Source organism: Monodon monoceros, unplaced genomic scaffold (assembly GCF_005190385.1).
Source record: "Monodon monoceros isolate NGI ecotype Baffin Bay Population unplaced genomic scaffold, NGI_Narwhal_1 Super_Scaffold_18, whole genome shotgun sequence".
In the NCBI taxonomy this organism is placed as follows: domain Eukaryota; kingdom Metazoa; phylum Chordata; class Mammalia; order Artiodactyla; family Monodontidae; genus Monodon; species Monodon monoceros.
The window spans coordinates 87,815,507-87,842,070 of record NW_021703774.1 but is presented as its reverse complement, the minus strand read 5'-3'; the positions used below and the strand labels follow the sequence as shown (position 1 = coordinate 87,842,070).

The window sequence follows — 26,564 nt, the reverse complement described above, 5'->3', positions numbered from 1 at the left end:
AAAATAGAACGACTGTATGACCCAGCAATCCCACTACTGGGCATATACCCTGAGAAAGCCAAAATTCAAAAAGGGACATGTACCACGATGTTCATTGCGGCACTATTTACAATAGCCAGGACATGGAAACAACCTAATTGTCCATCGACAGATGAATGGATAAAGAAGATGTGGCACATATATACAATGGAGTATTACTCATCCATTAAAAGAAACAATATTGAGTTATTTGTAGTGAGGTAGATGGAGCTAGAGTCTGTCATACAGAGTGAAGTCAGAAAGAGAAAAACAAATACCATATGCTAACACATATATATGGAATCTAAAAAAAAAAAAAAATGGTTCTGATGAACCTAGGGACAGGACAAGAATAAAGATGCAGACGTAGAGAATGGACTTGAAGACACGGGGTAGGGGGAAGGGTAAGCTGGTATGAAGTGAGAGAGTAGCATTGACATATATACACTACCAAATGTAAAATAGATAGCTAGTGGGAAGCAGCTGCATAGCACAGGGAGATCAGCTTGGTGCTTCGTGACCACCTAGAGGGGTGGGATATGAGGGTGGGAGGGAGGCTCAAGAGGGAGGGGATATGGGGATATATGTATACATATAGCTGATTCACTTTGTCATACTGCAGAAACTAACTCAACATTGTAAAGCAATTATACCCAAAGAAAGATGTTAAAAATAAATAGAAAAATAAAAGCTTGCTAAAATAACAGCAATTAATGGCATTAGTATCTGACTGAGTCTATCACGTGTGATGATCAAAGCATTTTAAATTTTGGAGGATTAACAGATTAAAATAAGATAGTCTAGCTGTTTTAACTGCCTAGTCAATTACCAATTATTTAAACTGGATAATTTATAAATCAGATTTATATCTCAACCTTCTTTTCAGAGTTAAGCCAGGGATCTAGGAGTAGCCACTTAAATCAAACAGTTCTATTTGGCTGCTCTTGTAAATGTGGAATCTTCCAAACCACAAGCTGCTTTTGGTGTTTAATAATTCTACAGGTAAAAAACCTGTGGATATGTAACTATGTGAGAAACCATTGTATTCCTCATTTCTGCAAAAGAGATGAAACCTAAACAATTCCATATCCTTTTTTTTGTCATCTTAATTTACTCATTGGCAATAAGTACATTTTCTGCCTTCTTGCTAAGTGTAATTCTAAGGCTTAGAAACTAACTTCTTTTTTCACGGCACAAAAGGCCATGTCTTTTAGAAACCAATCACTAAGAGCAGATTGGTTGTCGCCCCCCCCCACCCCCAAGGCTAGTGAATCACAGTGAAGACAGCTTCACTGTAATCCATTACCTCCAACATAGCTCATAACATAATAAAAGCAGAAAGGAAAAATTAATGTCCTTTTCATGGATAAAATATTGCTAGGTGCATCATCCTTTTTTTTCTCTTACATAACACATTCCAAAGAGAAAAATGAAGTTGGAGTGGCACTGTATTCCAAAGCAATGCTAATGTATCTGCAATCAAGAAAGAAAAAAAGAGTCAAGATTTTTAAATTATAATTACAACCAACACAGGTTGGGATTCTCACATTGAAATGTGTCTTGTGGAATAATAAAATAAAAAGTATTTCCTTTTATCACCATCAAAGTACTTACAGCTAAGGAATTTGCCATTAGATAAAAATTAGCAGTGAGACTGAGTTCACTGTTTACATGATTAAGTGCCCTTGTGTGGTCTAATGTATGTTGGGAGATGCCTCAATCTCTGAAGGTCAGATATTGAAAATACAAAGTAACAGTGAGGAAGAAGATAAAAGCTTGCTTGTGGCAAAAACATTTCAGAGGAAAAAAAAATTCTGGTAGTGACTATCATATTTATGGGACTAGAATCTATCCCTTAGTACCTTGTGAAGACTCATAGACAAAAAGCAGTTATTAAAATGAAGAATGTCCTCAAATCTTTACTGAGAATATATTCTCCACATGACATGAAACAATTGTCAGTTGATTCAATAACGTAAAAGTATATGTTATTGATCAGAAAGAGCAAGGAAAATACAACAGTGTATTGGTCTCTTCTTGCTTCTGTAACGAATTACCACAAACTGAGTGGGAAAAAAACAATAGAAATTTATTCTATTACAGTACTGAAGGTCCAAAGTCTAAAATCAACGGGTCATCTGGTTTGTGTTCCTTCTGGCGTGTTCAGAGAGAAATCTTTTTCTTTGCCTATTTTAGCTTCTAGAGGCTGCCTGCATTTCTTGGCCTGTGGCCCCTTCCTCACGTTACTCCAACTTCTTCCTTCTCACATCACATCTCCTAGTTCCCATTGCCTCCTTCTTATAAGGACCATTCTGATTATATTTAGGACCCACCCAGATAATCCAGGATAATCTTCCCATCTCAGGATCCTTAATCACATCTCCAAATACACTTTTGCTGTACTAAGTAACATATTTGTAGATTCTAGAGATTAGGCAGTAGATATCTTTTGGGGGACATTATTTAGCCTACCATTAAACCACCAATGATAAATGCTTAGTGGTAAAATTATTTATGATTTATGTTCATTCATTCATTCATAAATTACTCATTCATCATTCTCAGTTCCTTCTACATGGAAAATATTGTACCAGGTGGTAGAGATACAGAGAGAAAAAGTACAGCTCCTACCCTAAGGAATTTAGTGTCTTATTTGAAGAGAAACAAACAGACAAAAAACTAAAATGTGATGGGTGAATGAGAAAACATGTAACTCAGACTGAGGGAAAGGAATATGTCAAGGAAGTCTTCTAGGAAGTATCAGGACGGACACGTGAAGAAAAAGTTGGAATCAGTCAGCAAAGTGTTGGGGCACAGGGTGAGTTCAGGCAAAGACAACAGCATGAGAAAAAAAGTCTTCTTCATAATTTTAGTCACATGTTTTACTATTTCAGAGAAAACTATGAATAAAAGTTATAATAAATGTTAAGCAGCCATTTCCTTTTCCTTTACTGGTCTGTAATGTTTAGTCTTACACAAAAGTGTATATCAGTTCCTGTCGCCACCCATTGCTCATTAGACCATGACTGGACTTGAGGACAAGCAAACCTTTGCTGGTTAATAATTACTCAGGTTTTCTCTCCCATATGTTTAAACTAAGAGGGACATAGACTGAGGTTAGTTGATGGTAGGCTCTAAAGCTAAAACACTATGATTTAAAGCAGTGGTATACAAGAATCACCTGTAGAACTGTTTACAAATATAAATTTAGAATATCATGGCATAGTTTTGTATCTTGAATTCCCACATAAAATTGGACAAAGTAACTAAACTGCAAAATCAAAACCACCCAGAGAACACTTACAACAAAACTATGTGATGAGATATCCCTACAAACACAGATATGTCCACAGGTGGGGAAAAATTGCCAACAACCACAGGAATTTGTATATTATTGACATAAGGTCTGACAGAAGCAAAGTGATGTTTGACCTGAAAACGAGAGAACACCAAATGACCAAAAGATAGTCCCTGGAATATGCAGCAGGCCAATTTGATAACAACAGCTAAAACTGAGGGCTTTTCCCCAACAGTTCAAGGGGTGCCCGGCAAGATCATCAGAGGGGCGGAAGCAGTTTGTCCCATATGAGCTCGAACCTGACCCACTGGAGCTCCCTTCTAGAATAAGAATCCACATTAAGGAGAAGCAAAGAAAGGAAAAACATAAATAAAATAAATATAAACACACAAATAGAAGAAAAAGCTCTATGAAGTTAGCTAGTTAGCTCTGTGAAGACAAGCTAATTAAACAAAGACATTTTCTAAAAGTTCAGGAAAAATTACTTAACAACAAAATGAGCAAAATATAAATATCAGACTCAAATTCCATACAAACTTCCACAGTTTACAAAATAATTACAAGGAAAGTTTGTTAAAAATACAGATATCTGTCTCCTCTCCCAGGAGATCTCAGCCATCAGTGATTCACCATAACATCTCCTCCCCCTCCCACAAATAATTATTTCCTTTTTTATGTAAATATTCAAGTACTCCCTACCTTAATATCAACAGTAAGTCTCTAACCACACTCTTTATGTGTACCTTACTAGCTTAATTCTCAAAAGGTAGCATTATTTTCTACTTTTTTTTCTGTAAATTCATTGCACCGTACTACATTTATATGGACTATAATGGACTATATTTATCCTCTTAAAAAAATGGCTTACTCCTCCATATATGCCTTGGTCTCTCTTAATGAAAAAATGTGAAAACAAAGGCATCAAGATTAACTCTAGTCTAGATTATATAGTGAATGAAATGTATTTTTAAGCATATTGGAAGAAGTTAACAGTGACCCTAAATATATGTATATTAGCAGAGATAGAGTGAAAAATATTAAGTAACAGATGTAAGAAAACACATGACAACAGTGATTAACCTGACATATTTTGACTATAACGAACATAATAAAACATAAATGGAGTAAAAATAATCTCAGTACCTAGGGTTTTAAACTTTCTATGACAAATGGCCTATCAAACTTACCTCCTAGGTGATGACTAAAAGCATATCATCACTTGAAAAATATTTTATTACATTTTTTAGCTTATATCTTGGGATTTTATAGTTCAGCATGGCTTAGGTAGAGTGACATGAATTGTATATAATCTGAACATATTAAAACAAAGCACTGGAGAAATGGCAGGTTAATATGTAACCAAACAAAAAAATTTATCTGTAATAGTGTCAAATACATTTGTTACCTGGGAAATAACTTAGGCTAGATGTTAAAACCAAACAATGATATGAAGTGATGCTTCCAATACCTAAATTATGCACTGAGCTTGATGAAACTGAGCATGACAAACATTCAAAAAAGTATTCAAGAACTTGATGCATAAAATGGATTTCTTACTATTGTATTTCTTATTATATTCATTTTCATGAAAACTAGAATTTCTGCAATTGCCACAAAGGAAAACACAGCTTTCAGAAGACTCTACTTCATGTCAGATTTCTTACATTCAAAATAAATTTATAAAATAAATATAATAACATGAAATGTATAGAATCTTGTTAGAGTAAACCTTATGCTGGTAATTTTCATTCATAGCAACTATGAGCATCATCAGTCTTCTATGAAAGTCTTATCTACTATATTAATAAGCTTAAATGTACTAAGCATTATATCACAATCAGTACCTTTGAATCACGTCATACATTTAGCCTACTGTGCCACTAAAATCTCCTGATTTACACCCACAATACGTAATCTGGAAGTCTAAATAAGAATGAACCCCAATATTGTCCAATGTTATCACATTTATACTTTACAACGTGACGTAAAGGCGATTAGTCAGGTACTTTGATCGATATTTACAGGCAAATTTGTCCACTTTGGCTAATATCCTGAAAATAGCTGTTGACAATTTGCTTCTTTTAATGTTTATCCTTACTTTTCTATGATTTTAAGTGGAATGTTTAGCTTTTTCATTTCATATTTCTTTCACTCTTAATTTATAAACTCAAGATAGAAAGTTGTGTTTAGTTTAATATTCCCTGAATTTAAATTGAGCTACGACCAGATTTAAAAAGTTATTTTATTTTCCTCCAATCTGAGAAATGTTGATACAATCTCTACACTTGGGGTAAAAAAGACTATAAAGATAAAATATAGATCCTGAGTACATTTTTTACCTGTAGCCCATAGGTTTATTTTTTCCCCAGATTTAAAATGAATATTTATTCATCAAGATTCCCAAACAGTTTATTAAATATCTTTTCTCCACAAATTGAATTAACACCAGGATTCGTCAGGAAATCTAAATGAATTAAATGCACTACATAGGAACTGAACTAAATCCACTGTGTCTGAAATCTGTTCATCACAAAATTTGAGTCTGGTACATAATTCCTTTCTGTCCTCCATTGCTGTACATCCTTCCTTTAAGACTGGAACTGAGACCATAAATTGGCTAATACAACATAGCAGTCACTGTAATCCTCCAAAAGAAAAATAAGTTATTTGATGACATACTTATTTGGATGATTACTTACTGGTAATTATCATTTCTACATTATTTAAAAGGCAATCATTTTAAGTGTCAATACATATTAGTCTAGTAGAAAAACGTTGAAGCAAAGCCCTCTCCTTTGATCTCACATAGTCATATCCAATATGACAAGAGAAGATATATCTGATTTGTGCCAATCAGACTTCATGGAATTATTTTTAAAAGTTTTCTGGTAAAGATGAACTTGGCTTATCATAGAAAGAAAGTTCTTTGAAATCTCTACTAAATTCATTTTCTTTTGGGAAAAGTAAATTTAAGGCATGATAGTGCAAGGAGTAAAATTTTCATTTATAGATTAATTATAGAACATTTATAGATTACTTGTGCTTAGTCTCTAATTTCTAATTTATTTTAAAGAACAAAACCTATGTTCATTATTTTACTTTGCCTAAACTTAACTGTACACCCTTGAATCAGACCAGAATTAGGCAATTTGATTATCTTAATGGTTGTGTCTTAAAACTTACACACTGGGACCAAAGGTGAGGATCTGCATATGTGAAGCTCCAACAAGTTCTGTGAACAAGGACTCTCCTCTTGGGAATCCAGGGATCTAAGAAAGCAATTCTCCCTCAGAACAAGTTTTCAAATATTGTCTCAATAAGTAATTAAGAAAAACAGTGCTAAGTGGAGAGTGCTTCTTCTTTATTTAATTCTGGGAGGTCTGAGTGTTCCTGGAGCCCTCTTGGGTATATGTCAGTAGTGGCAAATTCCTCAAACGTGAGTACTCCCTAATGTTAGGGGGGCGGGGGTCAATCAAAGTTTCATCCTGCTCCACTTCCAGGATATTTCAGTCTGGCACTAATGGAAGCATAATTGGAAGAGCTCATGGCTTGAGATCAAGGCATAAATACTCTACTTTTCATGTGAGAAAGGCTCGAAGTGGTTTCTTGACTGTGTGTGTGAAAATCAGAGTAAGAGGGAGGAGGATCAGAAAGCTCTGCATCTCCCAGTGTACTTCTACCTCAGCTACAGACTCATGGCATCAGAGGACCAAACATGGGTTCCAAACTTTCAGACGGCATCTGTTTGCTTACCATTGCCTGCTGCAATCTTCCTTCTTGTTCTTTTTATGTTTGTTTGTTTTTCATCTGAGTGATTTGTCTTCTTAATTTGTTCACTTCTGCCTGACAAGATTCAACAACTCACTCACTCTTTTCCACAGCTGCACACACTGCCTGCATGAACTGCGATATAAACCTGTGAATAGCCCTAATGTCTTTCATTACTCCGTCCTTGTTAAAAAAAAAAAAGTCATTACCATGCTCTTTAATAACTGGCATAACTCTTAATATTTGGCACTGAAGGCACTTTGTACTCATGCTGGCTAATCTTGCCTACGTTGGGAATAGCGAAGGATTTCCTTTGATTACATCTTCGATTTAGTCTAAAGAGAACATTTACTAAAGCATGAGTGGAGTTGTTGGCTGTGGAGATGAAACTGTAGAGAAGGAAAAGGAGGTCCAGCTTGGGGAGAACGCTGGTGAGCTGCTTGTGGAAAAGCTCCTCTCTGCGTGTATCTGCTGTGTGTTTTGCCAGAATCTGTACCCACCAATAACTTTCTCTGATCTTTAATACCATGCAAACTGTCTTTACTAACTTTGCTTGCTTAGTTATAAAAACTAAAAAGTTTTGAAGAAGGCTAATGGTTTCAATTACTTGCAAAAATTCTGCGTTGTTGATTTGTGAGTCACCAATGCTAAAGGTTTCACCTTGTCTTACCTGTTCCAGCAAAAATCCTTCCTCAAATTTGTCCCTTAAAAATAGCAGTCCCCAATTATAATCATGCTTAGGCTGGTGCTTCCATGAAGGGGGTCAATCTGGTCCTGGCAAGGAAGGGGGAAGCAAGTGAGATTCTGTCTGGCATACATCTGTGCTAAGGACCCCAAATTTATGATGAAGGTCGACCTCAGAGAAGCGCTAACCCGGGGAACTCGGTGTGGGCCTTGGAGCACTCCCCATAGGTGTTTACATGTAGAGTCTAAAAATTTTACTCTATATTTTTAATATATTTTATCAATTCAATATAAGGTCCTTCAGATTTTTATAGAGATTTTAAAGCATTAAAATTTATTGTTCTAATTGTTATTTAGATGTCATCTTCTATAATCCTATTTTATGCTCTTATTTTACTGTTTCCTTCTTTTTCTTTAACATCTTTATTGGAGTATAATTGTTTTATAATGATGTGTTAGTTTCTGCTTTATAACAAAGTGAGTCAGTTATACATATACATATGTCCCTATATCTCTTCCCTCTTGCATCTCCCTCCCTCCTACCCTCCCTATCCCACCCCTCTAGGTGTTCACAAAGCACCGAGCTGATCTCCCTGTGCTATGTGGCTGCTTCCCACTAGCTATCTATTTTACGTTTGGTAGTGTATATATGTCCATGCCACTCTCTCACTTTGTCCCAGCTTACCCTTCTCCCTCCGTGTATGCTCAAGTCCATTCTCTAGTAGGTCTGTGTCTTTATTCCTGTCTTGCCCCTCTTTTCTTCATGACCATTTTTTTCTAGATTCCATATATACGTGTTAGCATATGGTATTTATTTTTCTCTTTCTGACTTACTTCACTCTGTATGACAGTCACTAGGTCCATCTACCTCACTACAAATAACTCAGTTTTGTTTCTTTTTATGGCTGAGTAATATATGTGCCACATCTTTATCCATTCATCTGTTGATGGACACTTAGGTTGTTTCCATGTCCTGGCTATTGTAAATAGATCTGCAATGAACATTTTGGTACATGACTCTTTTTGAATGATGGTTTTCTCAGGCTATATTCCCAGTAGTGGGATTGCGGGTTTGAATGGTAGTTCTATTTGTTGATTTTAAGGAACCTCCACACTGTCCTCCATAGAGGCTGTATCAATTTACATTCCCACCAAAAGTACAAGAGAGTTCCCTTTTCTCCACACCCTCTCCAGCATTTATTGTTTCTAGATTGATGATGGCCATTCTGACTGGTGTGAGATGATATCTCATTGTAGTTTTGATTTGCATTTCTCTAATGATTAATGATGTTGAGCATTCTTTCATGGGTTTGTTGGCAATCTGTATATCTTCTTTAGAGAAGTGTCTGTTTAGGTCTTCTGCCCATTTTTGGATTGGGTTGTTTGTTTTTTTGATATTGAGCTGCATGAGCTGCTTGTAAATTTTGGAGATTAATCCTTTGTCAGTTGCTTCATTTGCAAATATTTTCTCCTATTCTGAGGGTTGTCTTTTCATCTTGTTTATGGTTTCCTTTGCTATGCAAAAGCTTTTAAGTTTCATTAGGCCCCATTTGTTTATTTTTATTTCCATTTCTCTAGGAGGTGGGTCAAAAAGGATCTTGCTGTGATTTATGTCATAGAGTGTTCTGCCTATATTTTCCTCTAAGGGTTTGATAGTGTCTGGCCTTACATTTAGGTCTTTAATCCAATTTTTTTTGTGGTATGCGGACCTATCACTGTTGTGGCCTCTCTCACCATGGAGCACAGGCTCCGGATGCACAGGCTCAGCGGCCTTGGCCCACGGGCCCAGCCGCTCTGTGGCATTTGGGATCCTCCTGGACTGGGGCACGAACCCATGTCCCCTGCATCAGCAGGCAGACACTCAACCACTGTGCCACCAGGGAAGCCCTTTAATCCATTTTGAGTTTACTTTTGTGTATGGTGTTAGGGAGTGTTCTAATTTCATTCTTTTACATGTAGCTGTCCAGTTTTCCCAGCACCACTCATTGAAGAGGGTTTCTTTCCTCCACTGTATATTCTGGCCTCCTTTATCAAAGATAAGGTGACCATATGTGTGTGGGTTTATCTCTGGGTTTTCTATCCTGATCCATTGATCTATCTTTCTGTTTTTGTGCCAGTACCATACTGTCTTGATTACTGTTGCTTTGTAGTATAGTCTGAAGTCAGTTAGCTTGATTCCTCCAGCTCCGTTTTTCTTTCTTAAGATTGCTTTGTCTATTCGGGGTCTTTTGTGTTTCCATACAAATTGTGAAATTTTTTGTTCTAGTTCTGTGAAAAATGCCAGTAGTAGTTTGATAGGGATTGCACTGAATCTGTAGATTGCTTAAGGTAGTATAGTCATTTTCACAATGTTGATTCTTCCAATCCAAGAATATGGTATACCTCTCCATCTGTTTGTATCATCTTTAATTTCTTTCATCAGTGTCTTATAGATTTCTGCATACAGGTCTTTTGTCTCCTTAGGTAGGTTTATTCCTAGGTATTTTATTCTTTTTGTTGCAGTGGTAAATGGGAGTGTTTCCATAATTCCTCCTTCAGATTTTTCATCATTAGTGTATAAGAATGCAAGAGATTTCTGTGCATTAATTTTGTATTCTGCAGCTTTACCAAATTCATTGATTAGCTCAAGTAGTTTTCTGGTGGCATCTTTAGGATTCTCTATGTATAGTATCATGTAATCTGCAAACAGTGACAGCTTTACTTCTTTTCCAATTTGTATTCCTTTTATTTCTTTTGCTTCTCTGATTACCATGGCTAGGACTTCAAAAACTATGTTGAATAATAGTGGTGAGAGTGGACATCCTAGTCTCGTTCCTGATCTTAGAGGAAATGCTTTCAGTTTTCCACCATTGAGAATGATGTTTCCTGTGGGTTTTTCATATATGGCCTTTATTATGTTGAGGTAGGTTCCCTGTATGTCCACTTTCTGGAGAGTTTTTATCATAAATCAGTGTTGAATTTTGTCAAAAGCTTTTTTGGCATCTATTGAGATGATCATATGGTTTTTATTCTTCAATTTGTTAATATGGTGTATCACATTGATTGAGTTCCTTATAATGAAGAATCCTTGCATCCCTGGGATAAATCCCAGTTGATCGTGGTGTATGATACTTTTAATGTGTTGTTGGTTCTGTTTTCTAGTGTTTTGTTGAGGATTTTTGCATCTATATTCATAAGTGATATTGGTCTGTAATTTTCTTTTTTTGTAGTATCCTTGTCTGGTTTTTGTATCAGGATGATTGTGGCCTCATAGAATGAGTTTGGGAGTGTTCCTTCCTCTGCAAATTTTTGGAAGAGTTTGAGAAGGACAGGTGGTAGCTCTTCTCTAAATGTTTGATAGAATTTACCTCTGAAGCCATCTGGTCCTGGACTTTTGTTTGTTAGAGATATTTACTCACAGTTTCAATTTCATTACTTGTGATTGGTCTGTTCATATTTTCTGTTTCTTCCCGGTTCAGTCTCGGAAAGTTATACCTTTCTAAGAATTTGTCCATTTCTTCCAGATTGTCAATTTTATTGGCATAGAGTTGTTTGTAGTAGTCTCTTAGGATGCTTTGTATTTCTGCATCGACTGTTGTAACTTTTCATTTTTCATTTGTAATTTTATTGATTTCAGTCCTCTCCCTCTTTATCTTGATGAGTCTGGCTAATGGTTTATCAATTGTGTTTATCTACTCAAAGAACCAGCTTTTAGTTTTATTGATCTTTGCTATTGTTTTCTTTGTTTTTATTTCATTTATTTCTGCTCTGATCTTTATGATTTCTTTCCTTCTGCTAACTTTGGGTTTTGTTTGTTTGTTCATCTTTCTCTAGTTCCTTTAGGTGTAAGGTTAGATTGTTTACTTGAGATTTTTCTTGTTTCTTGAGGTTGGCTTGTATAGCTATAAATTTCCCTCTTAGAACTGCTTTTGCTGCATCCCATAGGTTTTGGATCATCGTGTTTTCATTGTCATTTGTTTCTAGGTATTTTTTGATTTCCTTTTTCATTTCTTCAGTGATCTGTTGGTTATTTAGTATCGTAATTTTTAGCCTCCATGTGTTTGTGTTTTTTATGTTTTTTTCCTTGTAATTCATTTCTAATCTCATAGCATTGAGGTCAGAAAAGATGCTTCATATGTTTTCAATTTTCTTAAATTTACTGAGGCTTGATTTGTGACCCAAGATGTGTTCTATCCTGGAGAATGTTCCATGCACACTTGAGAAGAAAGTGTAATCTGCTGTTTTTGGATGGAACAACATATAAATATCAATTAAAGCTATCTGGTCTACTGTGTCATTTGAAGCTTCTGTCTCATTATTTATTTTCATTTTGGATGATCTGTCCATTGGTGTAAGTGAGGTGTTAAAGTCCCCCACTATTATTGTGTTACTATCAATTTCCTCTTTTATAACTGTTAGCACTTGCCTTATGTATTGAGGTGCTCCTATGTTGGGTGCATATATATTTATAATTTTTATATCTTCTTCTTGGGTTGATCCCTTGATTGTTATGTAGTGTCCTTCCTTGTCTCTTGTAACATTCTTTATTTTAAAGTCTATTTTATCTGATATGAGTATAGCTACTCCAGCTTTCTTTTGATTTCCATTTGCATGGAATATGTTTTTCTATCCCCTCACTTTCAGTCTGTATGTGTCTCTAGTTCTGAAGTGAGTCTCTTGTAGACAGCATATATATACGTCTTGTTTTTGTATCCATTCAACAAGCCTGTGTCTTTTGGTTGGAGCATTTAATCCATTCACGTTTAAGGTAATTATCAATATGCATGTTCTTATGACCATTTTCTTAATTGTTTTGTGTTTGTAGGTCCTTTTCTTCTCTTGTGTTTTCCACTTAGAGAAGTTCCTTTAGCATTTGTTGTAGAGCTGGTTTGGTGGTGCTGAATTCTGTTAGCTTTTGCTTGTCTGTAAAGCTTTTGATTTCTCCATAGAATCTGAATGAGATCCTTGCTGGGTACAGTAGTCTTGGCTGTAGTTTCTTCCCTTTCATCACTTTAAGTATATCATGCCAGTCCCTTCTGGCTTGTAGAGTTTCTGCTGAGAAATCAGCTGTTAACCTTATGGGAGTTCCCTTGTGTGTTATTTGTCATTTTTCCCTTGCTGCTTTCAATAATTTTTCTTTGTCTTTAATTTTTGCCAATTCGATTATGATGTGTCTTGATGTATTTCTCCTTGGATTTATCCTGTATGGGACTCTCTGTGTTTCCTGGACTTGATTAACCGTTTCCTTTCCCATATTAGGGAAGTTTTCAACTATAATCTCTTCAAATATTTTCTCAGTCCTTTTCTTTTTCTCTTTTTCTTCTGGGACCCCTATAATTCGAATGTTGGTACATTTAATGTTGTCCCAGAGGTCTCTGAGACTGTCCTAAATTCTTTTCATTTTTTTTTTTTTCTTTATTCTGCTCTGCAGTAGTTCTTTCCACTGTTTTATCTTCCAGGTCACTTATCCGTTCTTCTGCCTCAGTTATTCTGCTATTGATCACTTCTAGAGAAGTTTTAATTTCAGCTATATTGTGTTGTTCATCACCGTTTGTTTGCTCTTTCATTCTTCTAAGTCCTTGTTAAATGCTTCTTGTATTTTCTCCATTCTATTTCCAAGATTTTGGATCATCTTTACTATCATTATTCTGAATCCTCTTCCGGTAGACTGCCTATACCTTCTTCATTTGTTAGGTCTGGTGGGTTTTTGCCTTGCTCCTTCATCTGCTGTGTTTCTCTGTCTTCTCATTTTTGCTTAACTTACTCAGTTTGGGGTCTCATTTTCACAGGCCTCAGGTTCATAGCTCCTGCTGTTTTTGGTGTCTGTCTCCAGTGGCTAAGGTTGGTTCAGTGGGTTGTGTAGGCTTCCTGGTGGAGGTAACTAGTGCCTGTGTTCTGGTGGATGAGGCTGGATCTTGTCTTTCTGGCGGGCAAGTCCACGTCTGGTGGTGTGTTTTGCAGTGTCTGTGGCCTTATTATGATTCTAGGCAGCCTCTCTGCTAATGGATGGGCTTGTGTTTATGTCTTGCTTGTTGGATAGCATAGGGTATGCAGCACTGTAGCTTGCTGGTCTTTGAGTGGAGCTGGGTCTTGGCATTGAGATGGAGATCTCTGGATGATTTTCACCAGTTGATATTATGTGGAGCTGTGAGGTCTCTTGTGGACTAGTGTCCTGAACTTGGTTCTCCCACCTCAGAGGCACAGCCATGATGCCTGGCTGGAGGACCAAGAACCTGTTATCTACACGGCTCAGAATCAAAGGGAGAAAAAAGAAAGAAAGAAAGAAAGAAGATAAAATAAAATAAAGTAAAATAAAATAGTTTTTAAAATACATAATAAAAATAATTATTAAAAAGATGTTTTAGTGGGCTTCCCTGGTGGTGCAGTGGTTGAGAGTCCACCTGCTGATGCAGGATACACGAATTCGTGCCCCGGTCCGGGAAGATCCCACATGCCGCGGAGTGGCTGGGCCCGTGAGCCATGGCCGCTGAGTCTGCACATCCAGAGCCTGTGCTCCGCAACGGGAGAGGCCACAACAGTGAGAGGCCCGCGTACCACAAAAAAAAAAAAACCCAAAAAACAAAAAAAAAATGTTTTAGGGCTTCCCTGGTGGTGCAGTGGTTAAGAGTCCGCCTGCCGCTGCAGGGGACACGGGTTCGTGCCCTGGTCCGGGAAGATCCCACATGCCATGGAGTGGCTAGGCCCGTGACCCATGGCTGCTGAGCCTGCACGCCCGGAGCCTGTGCTCTGCAATGGGAGAGGCCACAACAGTGAGAGGCCCGCATACCGCAAAAAAATGTTTAAAAAAGTAATTAAAAAAAAAAAGAAAGAAAGAAGAGAGCAACCAAACCAAAAAAACAAATCCACCAATGATAACAAGTGCTAAAAACTATACAAAAAGAAAAAAAAAAACAAAAAAACGGACAGACAGAACCCTAGGACAAATGGTAAAAGGAAAACTATAGAGACAAAATCACACACAGAAGCATACGTATACACCCTCACAAAAAGAGAAAAAGGGGAAAAAAAATATATATCGTTGCTCCCAAAGTCCACCTCCTCAATTTGGGTTGATTTGTTGTCTATTCAGGTATTGCACAGATGCAGGGTACATCAAGTTGATTGTGGAGATTTAATCTGCTGCTCCTGAGGCTGCTGGGAGAGATTTCCCTTTCTCTTCTTTGTTTGCACAGCTCCTGGAGTTCAGCTTTGGATTTGGCCCCGCCTCTGCCTGTAGGTCACCTGACGGCGTCTGTTCTTTGCTCAGACAGGACAGGGTTAAAGGAGCAGCTGATTCGGGGGCTCTGGCTCACGCAGCCCGGGGGTACGGAGGTATACGGATGCGGGGCGAGCCTGCGGCAGCAGAGGCTGGCGTGACGTTGCACCAGCCTGAGGCACGCCGTGCGTTCTCCCGGGGAAGATGTCCCTGGATCATGGGACCCTGGCAGTGGCAGGCTGCACAGGCTCCCGGGAGGGGCAGTGTGGATAGTGACCTGTGCTTGCACACAGGCTTCTTGGTGGTGGCAGCAGAAGCCTTAGCGTCTCATGCCCGTCTCTGGGGTCCGTGCTGATAGCCGCAGCTCACGACTGTCTCTGGAGCTCCTTTAAGCAGTGCTCTTAATCCCCTCTCCTCGTGCATCAGGAAACAAAAGGCAAGAAAAGTCTCTTCCCTCTTCGGCAGCTCCAGACTTTTTCCCAGACTCCCTCTGGGCTAGCTGTGGTGCACTAACCCCTTCAGGCTGTGTTCACCCCGCCAGTACTCACCCTGCGCTCCGACCAAAGCCCGAGCCTCAGCTCCCAGCCCCCACCCGCCCCAGCGGGTGAGCAGACAAGCCTCGGGCTGGTGAGTGCCCGTCGGCACCGATCCTCGGTGCGGGAATCTCTACGCTTTGCCCTACGCACCCCTGTTGCTGTGCTCTCCTCCGCGGCTCCAAAGCTTCCCCCCTCTGCCACCCACAGTCTCCGCCCAGCAAGGGCCTTCCTAGTGTGTGGAAAACTTTCCTCCTTCACAGCTCCCTCTCAGAGGTGCGGGTACCAACCCTATTCTTTTGTCTCTCTTTTTTCTTTTGCCCTACCCAGGTACGTGGGGAGTTTCTTGCCTTTTGGTAGGTATGAGGTCTTCTGCCAGTGTACAGTCGGTGTTCTGTAGCCCTTGTTCCACATGTAGATGTATTTCTGATGTATTTGTGGTGAGGAAGGTGATCTCCATGTCTTACTTTTCCGCCATCTTGAAGCTCCTCTACTCTTTCCTTCTTAATTGCATAATTACTCATTTTGTAATGTATTACAAGTTTTGAAATACTAGGGTAGTCTTTTTCCATACTGCCTTGGAGGAAAGAGCAGTTGAACACTTTTATAGCTTCTCTCTTACCTTCTCACTCTTCCCATATATCTGTATTTTATCTTGAAGGTAGAGTCCATTAATTGTCACCTTTTTTTTTTCTTTTGTATCCTACTTTGCTCCAACAGTTATACCAGTTAAGATTTTTCAGTACTAGCTCTCCTTCAATTTTGGTGTTCTGTATTCTAATTTATTTTTATTAGTCTTTCCCCTGTCTTAATGATGTTGTTTAATTAAACCTAATTGTTTCTTTTCAAAAACAACAGCCACATTTAGTGTATATTCCATTATTGGTACAAAATTGTACCTACGCTTTGAGAAATCAATTATTTAACTTCTTGTGTTCATCAGTGATCCCATGAGTCTTTTTGAATGTCTGGGGATATATTAAGATATAACCTGCACAATATGTATTTATATAAGAAGACTAAAGTATGATCAATTTAGATAAAATAGGAATACGTACTAAGTGAACAAAATGCTAGAAAATGCAAAAGGAAAAAAGACATTGTTGAGCTCAAAGTGTGGAATTCCATGTTTAAGATGTTATATTACCTCTGCCAGTGTTTTATTCAGGAAAAGATATTTTAAAAAATTATTGGGTTGGCCAAAATATTCGTTTCGGTTTCCCATAAGATGTTATGAAAAATGCCCGAATGAACTTTTTGGCCAGACCAATATTTAATCAGTATTTGCTTGATATGTTATTTCCTTGAGTTTTAGCATTAAAAATTAAAGTTAAAATTGTTAATGTGTTTCAGTAGTAGTTTATATTTGTACATTTTACTTGGAACATAGTAGGCCTTTTTAATTTCACTTAGTTCTCAATCTTGAGAATTTATTTACTTTAGTTCTAGAGTTTTAATTTTATTTTATTATGTCCTTGCTTATTTAGTCATCCCTCTTTGTTCTGTGTTCTTTTCGGGAGGCTCCTATTACTTACATAGTATATTTTCATTCTCCTTCTCCTCTTGGAATAAAATTGCTCCAATCTGTCTTCCATTTCACTTATCTGATTTTCTTTAAGGACAATTCAACTACACTATATTAAATGTTTTCAATACAGATTTTACTTTTTATACTTTAGAAATTATGTCAGTCTTTCTGGGTTCATTGTTAAGATCCAGTTTCAGTTTACTAAACATTGAGTTGTTTTTATAAAACTTTCTAGGAATTCATGTGAAAGTTCCTCTTTAGGAATTCATATTACCTTTACATTTTGTGATTTCTCCTTTTTCTTTGATATTACAGAATATTTGGTTTGTTTATTTGTTTTAAACTGAGAACGGATTTTTTTAAATTAATAGTCTCTATTAATTAGCTTGCTTACTTCTGGGAAATAGAACTTGAAACAGACTTAAGAGTCCTAATGTTTGGAATTGGAAAGTGGACCAGCTTAAGAAGTTCCCTTTAGTTGCCTTCAAAACTCAAATATTTTCAGAAACACATTCCTGTATTTAAAACAAAATAGAATGCAATTCTTGATTTCATGTTGGCAATTTAATATCCCAAGAGACGGATAAATGAATGAACAGAAATGTATGTATATAAATGTTTACCGAAAGCTGTATGTTAGAATGTAGATAGCAGCACTCTTTCTAATAGCCCCAAACTTGTAAACCAAACAAGTAAGCAAAAGTAGAATGAATAGATAAATTGTAGTATATCCACAAAATGGGATACTAAACAGCAGTATTAATGAATAAACTACTAACAATGCCAGTACTTACACACCTAATATTGAGTAAAAGAATCCAGACACAAAAAACTAAAACTCATCTACGGTGATAAGAGGTGAGCTGGTGTTACCTTTGGTGAGGAGAGTTGTGATTGGGAGGGAGCAGAGGCCCCCACTTGGGAACTTGGTAATGTTTTGTTTATTGCTCTGGAAAGGGGTTATATGAACATGTTCACTTTGTGAAAATTTATTGAGAAACATATACATGATCTGTACACTTCTTTGTGTGTTTGTAATTCTCAATAGTTCATCTTAAAAATGCATGGGATGTAGGGGTAGCCACAGTGCATCTGTATCTGCCACACATCTGTAACTAATCATCTTCAGTATCTGTAATGAATATGTTGTCTAATGATAACATATATCATATGCCATTAGACAAGAATAAGCGTTGTGTCATAAATGAATGAAGAGAGGGTGAAATTATTCTGATGAGGAATCAGAAATGGCTTCATAAAGGAATTCTCAGTGTAGAGGTTTGATCGGGGTGTACAGAGAGACAGAATGAAAGGAAATCAGTTAAGAAGTTATTGCAATACTCTAGGATTGCATCTTAGTATTTAAGGGCTGAGCATTGTGACTTGGGCAGTTAGGTGACTTCTAAGTATTTGTTAAACATGAACAACATTGGACTGAATGTTACCTTTGACAATAAACTGAATTACCACATGGGAGAAAAAAAGCACAAGCTTTTCTCATCATTTATACTAATTATATTTTGGGGAAATTCTGGACATGAGCATGGGTTTTTGGGGTTTTGATTCTCATTAAACAAAGATACATTGAACCAAATTTTGTTTATATAGTCATTAGTGTGTTAGAAATATGGAAACTAATAAACATCACAAAAGTGACAAAATAATTGCAAATTACATGTTGTGGAGATTTCCAACTCACTGAACTCCTTATTGATTTATCTTTGCACTTATTCTTTTTTTGATTTAAAAAGTACATAGCAATATTTTAGAAATGCAGATGTAAGAAAATATAAGAAGAAAAAATTATATGTACCCAACTCTAAGGTGACCTCCCTACCATGGATTAAATCTATCCACTCATCCACTGAGACAGCACTTACTATAGAGGGTCTAATTTCACTTTCAGCAGCATTATTCAAAGAACGAACAGAAAAACTTAGCAAGTTCACTAAATGTGGACTTCATCAATCAGCTAGCAAACACAACCAAGTCTAAAACAAGTCAATGATTATTTCTATTGGGTCAGAAAGCAGAAAATGAAATATAAAGCAGCTCTGGATTTCTCCAAGGATAGCAAGTTGTCTGAGGTCAACAAAACTTTCTCCAAGTGTTCCTTCTCCCTGCAAAAGATATTATTGGTATCACAACTGTAGACAACCCTGACATTTTAAAGGAATTTGGAAAATGATGTCACTTACAACACTAAACTGTGAAATATAAATGAGGGAGGAAGCAGATGTATTAGAATCAAAAGAAGAAAAAATCTTTTTTAAAAAAGCTTCAAATTAATTCTCACCTCATGTAGAGGTGACAAATGAGAAACCATAGAAGGGAGACAGAGAAGGAGACCAGTGGGGCGAGACTGAATGCAGAGAGACAGGACCAGCGTCAGAAAGCCATGCCCCCCGCCCCCACTCTACCACCATTCTTACTTTCTCCTCATACTTCCTGGTTTGGTGCTTTATGCAAATATGCACCTGATTGGAGATCTCCCGGAAGACAAATGGTGAGGAAAAACCTCTGTTCACTTGCCCATAGTGGGCAACCTGGTTAGATAAACTTGTTTTATTTTAGTCTTCAATTGCAAGTAAACAAAATCAGATGAGGAGTATATGAAAAAATAAGATGTATAAATGTGGGAAGGAAAGATCACTACATGCATATTTAGTAAAAAATTTCTAAAGTCTCATCATATGTGCAGACTATAACAAAATTGATCATTTCTAGATATTTCAAGTCAAATCTGTACCAAATCACTGGCATTCCATGAAACAGAACAGACCTCTGATTTGGTGGCATCAATCATCCAACTAGGTCATGCAGAGCAGCTTAAAGACCACAAAGCTTCATTTTGTAGCTCACAGTATAATTCTCACTGTAGCCTTCCTACCCATACAAAGCAGAGACTTCAGAGCAGAAAGCCTCCAGGTCAATAAGGTAGTTTTTTTTTCTTTTTCTTTTTTTTTTGGATTGGTTCATTCTTAGGTTCCTGTACTCAGCTGGAATAAAAAAAAAAAAAGCCTCGTGAGCAAAGACAGAGAAATGCCCAAATGCTCAGATTTTTTGTTTGTTTTGTTTTGAGTTAGGGAATATATCTTGTCTCCACTCTCAGTACCCAGAAAAGGCAAAGGACATCCTCAGTATATATGCTATGGAAGGAAATGCCTTATTTTACACACTTGGTGTGGGACCTTAGGCCAGTCGTTCCCCCTCCTTTCAACTTTAGTGCACCCCTTGCAAAGTGTGGTTGGTAGTAATACCTCTTCCTGGGATTGTTTCAAAAACATAATTAGATAATGCCTGTGAAAGCACTCTGTGAATTCTAAAGTGCTATGCAAATATAAGGGATAAAAGATTGTAAAGTGCCTCTGGGTGGCTCCTTCTCAAATATGCCCAGATATTAACATTTTAGTGGTGAAAAAATAGTGCTAATATTTCTCATTGGCACTTTTCTACAGCAGAAGTAAGTAACCTAAGTAGAGGAATATATTTTTCCTTAAGACTCAATAAAGCTATTTTCATTTCAATTGGGAAACTGTGGCATATAAATATTTTTATTTTCCCTGAATTGACCTTGTGGAGAAAAAAATGTAATTCACGATTTGTCTAATGGAAAAATCTGAAAGTCAGAGGAACCCTGTTCTCATCTTGCCATCAAGACCTTGTGTGTGACCTTGGACAAGTTACTGTTCTTCCCATCAATCAGTTCTGTCCAACAAGTATTTATACAGCCCGAATGTATGCCAAGTTCTGTGCTAAGCTCGGCCTAAAGAACAAAGAAAAGAGCAAAAGACATAGTCCTTGACATCTAAGAACTTTACAATTTAATAAATTTTTTCACCTTCCAAACAGAAGGGGTACCCATCTCTCAGGTTTGTTATGAGAATAAAATATAGGATGGGATAGTGCTTGGCAGAATTGGAATGTGTTACATATGCAAAGTGGTATTATTACTACACATAAAACCATCAGAAGCATGTAAATGGTTAAAGAATACTTAACAGAGAGAAGTGGAGAAGGGATTAATGTTTATAGAGCTTCTGCTCCATACAGAGAGATCTACATATATTATTTCATCCACACAACTAACTGGTTAGACGGATATTAATCGCTGCTTTTGACCAGTGGGGAAATTGAGAATCTTATCAGTTAAAACGACTTAGCTAACAAATCAGAGCCCCTATGCAAACCAAGGACAGTCTGACTGCAAAGACTACAAAAACAATTGATGTAGATTGCGCATTGCTTCAGAAATCCACACCTATTTTCACAGGGAAAGGAGTCCCCCAAACTTAACAAGCAGCAATAATCAGCTGTAGAAATAGCTAAGAACATATTGTTTTCAACTTATTTTTCTTAACAAAGGCATTTGAAGGAAAGGACAAATTGAACTAATTTAACTAACTTAATTAATATGTCAACATAAAGGAATCAAAAACCGGTATAACTGTTTTCTTAACCCCCTGAACACAACTCATGCCTAATATAATTTTTGTTTAAAAGCAAAACTAATGTTGTTTTGTGGGTCCTTAGGTAGTTGGAATGGAAGGAAAAACTGCACATTTTGGCACTCACATGGTTAAAGGAATCATTTAGAGAGGACTTCATGAAAAGATTTCTGTAATGCTTTCTGTGTGGATTAGCATACAAAGCAAAATACAAAAGGTAGCTTAATGCCTGGATATATTGAAATCAAGAGCTTAACTTCTAATATCCTCTCTCCAATCAGGTATGGATTTACAAAACATTTTACTACGGTTGTTATTTCTCCTACCTAAAACTCACAACTAAATCCACTAGCCTGAAAGACTGTTGAGTTATATTGGTATGATTTTCAAAATTTATTTTCAACCTATATAGAAGAATGAGATAAACTCTGGGGGTATGCAAAAGCTGGAAACTGCTTAGAAGCAGCTAAGAAGAGTACATATAAATCAAGCAGCCTGGAATTATAAATATGTAATGACTATTTAGAAAAAAAAATTTAATGATTGATTCTCTTGCTGACCTAAATGGCTATGAATTAACACATTTCCCTCATAGCAGGAAGAGAGCTACTAATATTTATCTAGTGTCTACTAAATGCTAGACCCTGTGGTACATACTTTTTATACATTATTTCATTTATCTCCCACAAAAACCCTATAAAGCAAGTAATATTGTCTTTATGTTTCAGCCAGATGATGGAAATTCTAGATGATAGGATTGAGATTTAGAATTGAAATAATGGTCCAAAACACAAAACTAATAAATAGCAGAGCCAAGATTCATCTCTGAGTCTGTCTATTCCCTTCAATATCCTGCATCCCTCTTCATGTTAGGTACCTTAGAAGGTGCCATCTCTGTACGCCATTTGCAAATATAAAAGGCTTGAAAGGCAATGAAAAGAATTCCCAGTATAGGTTAATTCATTCATTCACTTAACATGTAATTATTAAGTACCTACTCTTTGCCAAGCCCATGATGCAGAACACATTGGTGAAGGAAACATACATGGGCTTTGTTCTCATGGGGTTTACAGTATGAATTATTGTAGGCTTTGAACTAGAGGGGTCTCAAAATAACTCAGAACTGAAAATAAACTAGACTCCACATTGTGAACCAGATGTATCTAGTCTGTCACTCACTGTCTGGTGGCTCAGGCTAAATAGTAAGTACACTGAGTGCAGTTGTCATCAATAAAATAGAGGTAATAAAAATTGTACTATTTACCTCAAGGTGGAATTATGAGGAATAAATAACACAATGCATATGAAATTACCATCAACATTCAAAGACAGATGCACACATACATAAAAGGATTATTGTTCTGCTTATTAAGGCAAAGATAATATACTTTTAGCTTATGAAAAAAGCAATCATGTGACGTTATAGCAACAGTTTCTATCAGATTGCAAAATTTTGAGGCTCCTGCTCATGTAGACATATAGATAATAAATTGGGAAAGGAATTGCAGAAAATAATAATTCATTTATTATTTTAATTATTTGATATATAGTATCAAGGCAATCTGGTAAAGCATAAAGCATAACTTTGGAATTTTTATCTTGTGGATTTAGATTTCACTGATCAACCCAAATGCTTCTGCACACACTGAGTGGTGAAAGTGTACCAGGTTAACAGAAAGATTTAACACAAAAAGATGCTCATTGTCCAGTGTGCCAGGCACCGTGATACGCACAAGAGATGGGCCATATTCCCAGGGAACTTGTAGTCTACTGGGAGATACAGAAAATAGCCAGATGCTATTCGCGGATGCTAAGTGTAAAATCAGGAAGATTCAGGGCATTACAAGAACACAGTCTAAAGTCACTTAAATCCATCCTAGTATCTACGAAACCCCTAAACTGAGGGTTTCAGGATGAAGAGGCAATTCCAGGTAAAGGTTAGTATTTGGTGGTAGAATATTTCAAGCAGAAAGAAGACCTAATGCAAACACATGGAAACAAGAGCAAGCAGGAAACATTGAAGACAGGAGTCTAGTCCATGGTGGCTGAAGGAGTGGAGCATGCAGAGAGCAAAGCAGGGGAAGTAGTTTGCGCAAAGTATGAGCCTGGAGAAGTTAAGGGAGAGGTACCCTGGGCATAAAGACTTCTGAGGATGTATTGAGAAATGTGGAATTTCTCCTCACAGTAAGGTGACTGATACTAAGAGGCTTTGATTTTGAGTTGGATTTTGGCTTGGGGATAAGTAAGAAGGTCACAATCAAACTTGCTCTTAAGAGACATCCCACTTGTGTCTGGGTGAAGAATGGGATGGTAAGGTTAAGCCAGGAGGCTGATTAGGAGGATAATGAAATCAGTAAGCTAGAACTTTTCCTGAGTTACCGTGACCCATGACTGAAAATAAATGAGTACCATAAATATAAATCATAAGCAGAGTGAATCGTTTGCCAAAGAAGTGAAACGCTAATTGAAAAGCCAGAAGAGTACTGAGCAAGGTGAGGAAGATCGTAGAAGTGATTAAAGTTGTTTCCTTTGGCTTAGATTTGTAGGACTTCCAGGATTAACTGGAACAATCCCCCTGCTCTCACCCCCCAAGGCCTCCCAATTATCCTTTTTGTTCTGACTGGGGGAGAAGTGTGATTGCTGCCCTTTCAGTAAGTGAAACGCAGGCCCCATCTGTGGGATCCTGAAGGCCAACCTGGTACAACATTACTTACTAGGGGCCAGGGGTCTTATCTGACTAAGAATTCATTTGTGGCTTTCAGCCCTGTCTTTGTCATCACATCCAAAGCACTCAGACTATTTCCTCTCTGCACACATTGCTGCTGTAGAGCATGGTACTGTTTGTTTCACGTAGGAAGATAGAGTTATTCATTTCAGTGGTATCATAATATTGAACAGCTGGTCATTGTATCTCACTGTCTCACTTCTCACACACTCTGCTTTTTCAGCCACAGTCCCATAGCCAAACACTGTGAAAACCAAAGGAAACGTGTTATAAAAGCAACTATGCTGATGAACAAAACATATAGAGCCTCTGGGTATAAGTGAAAAATCCAACAATTCATATTTCTGTCCTTTTCCCAATTAACTCTTAAAAAATATTATGCTGATATAAAACCTCATATTTGAGCAATCTATCTCCTATTTTTATAGTTATAATAACAATTGATCTAATTTAATTAGTGATTTTAAAAAGATATTATTAGGGAGATCAGTTAAGTAATCAGAACATGGAAATTAAATAAACTATTCAAAATTCACAGGCAAATTTAATAATTGCTGGTACTTAACGGCAGGTCACTTGACTCCAGGATGAAATGCCAGCTCCCACACCAGGTCTAAAGGCTCTGTGTATCTGAACTGGCCCTTTTATCAAACCATACGACAGGCTCAAAGACAATCTTTGTTCAAAGTCAAAACCCCATACGCAAGTCTTCCCATTACTATCTTTGTATCATTTGTGGACTTTAGACTGATATTGGGATGATAATAATAACATAGTAGTAATAACAAAAACAATGATAGCTGAGCAGCTGTCACATAATGGTTAATAATATTAAAACAACAACAAAAATAATAGAGCAGCTGCAGCAAGGTGATTAAGCATGCAGGCTCTGGGTCACATTGTCTAGGTTTACTGTACTGGCTCCAACACTCTTTGACTGAATGTATGAGCTTAAGCAATTTATCTAGCCTCTCTGTTCCTCTGTCTCATTATTTTTTAAATAAATATCATTCATGTATAAGAAAAAAATTGATTATAATAACACCATCAACAGAGATGTAGTTTAAGGATTAAAAGAAGTAATACCTATTATGTGCTTAAAAATTATCTGGCACATAGTAAACATTCAATAAGTACTGCCTACAATCATTATTTTTTAAATATGCATATGTATCTATAGTATTATATTGTTAAAATATTATTAGTATTATTGTTGTCATTATTATTACTACTGTCATTACTACTTTCTGGCTCACAAAATCCCCATGAGGTAGATGGTAAACAGTTACTCAGTTAGTCAGCTATTAAGGGATTGAGTAAGGATTTGAACCAGATATGCCCAATATCAAAATCCATAAAGCCTTGCTTAATTTCTTATTGCTCCTGTAAAAAATTACCACAAACTTATTTTTGTATGGTTTTATAGGTCAGAAGTCTAGCATGGCTCTCCATGGGCTAAAGTTAAAGTTTGGCAAGGCTGTGTTCCTTTCAGTGTCTAGGGGAGAACCCATTTCCTTTCTCATTCAGGTTGTTGGCAGAACTTAGGTCCTTGCGGTTGTCAGACTGAAGTGTTCATTTCCTTGCTGGCTGTCAGCTGAGAACTCTTCCCAACTTCTAAAGGGCAACAACTCTCTGCCTCATGGCTTCCTTCCTTCAATGTCAAATTGAGCTACAGAGTGCCAAGTCTCTCTCATACCTTGAATGTCTCCTGCCTATTCTTCCATCACATTTCTCTGACTGACTCTTCTGCCTTCCTCTTCCACTTTTAAGGGCCATCTGATTACACTGGGCCCACACAGATAATTCAAGGTAGTCTCCCTATTTTAAGGGCTGTGACCTTAATTCCATCTTCCAAGTTCTTTTTGCCATGTAGTGTAACCTATTCACATGTTTCAGAGCTGAGGGCATGGGCATCTTTTGTGGGCCATTGTTCAGCCTATCATATTGTGGCACCTCTGATTTGTGCTGGGGGCCAGTTGGAGTCAGAGCAGTAAAGCTGCTAGTGACAAAGAAAGAGGAAAATGAGCATTATAAGCAAGAGGATATATTAATCAAATGTTCTAAAAGGCAATTCTAATGGCATACTAAGCATGAGGCCAATGGTGAAAGCAAGAGTGTGGGTAGAGTAGATCAGTTTTGTGAAAAACAAAACAAATTATAAATCTATTAAAGTGGTAAATAGGGGAAAGTGAAAAAAACTAAAAAAGAGTAAATATTAATTTGGCAGTACTAAATAAGTTATTGGTTGAAAAGCAAAGAAAGGAATTATAAAGAAAACAATAGAGCTGAGCAAATAAAATGTGTATATACAAAGAATATTTCAAGGGGTTAATACCACAAATTTATGAATATCTCTTGCCAATCAAT

General features: G+C 37.0%; 1 pseudogene; it reads right to left on the bottom strand.

Moving 5' to 3' along the window:
* Window positions 1–6,681: 6,681 nt before the first annotated feature.
* LOC114897921 overlaps window positions 6,682–26,564 on the bottom strand; it is a 32,592-nt pseudogene continuing 12,709 nt past the window's right edge.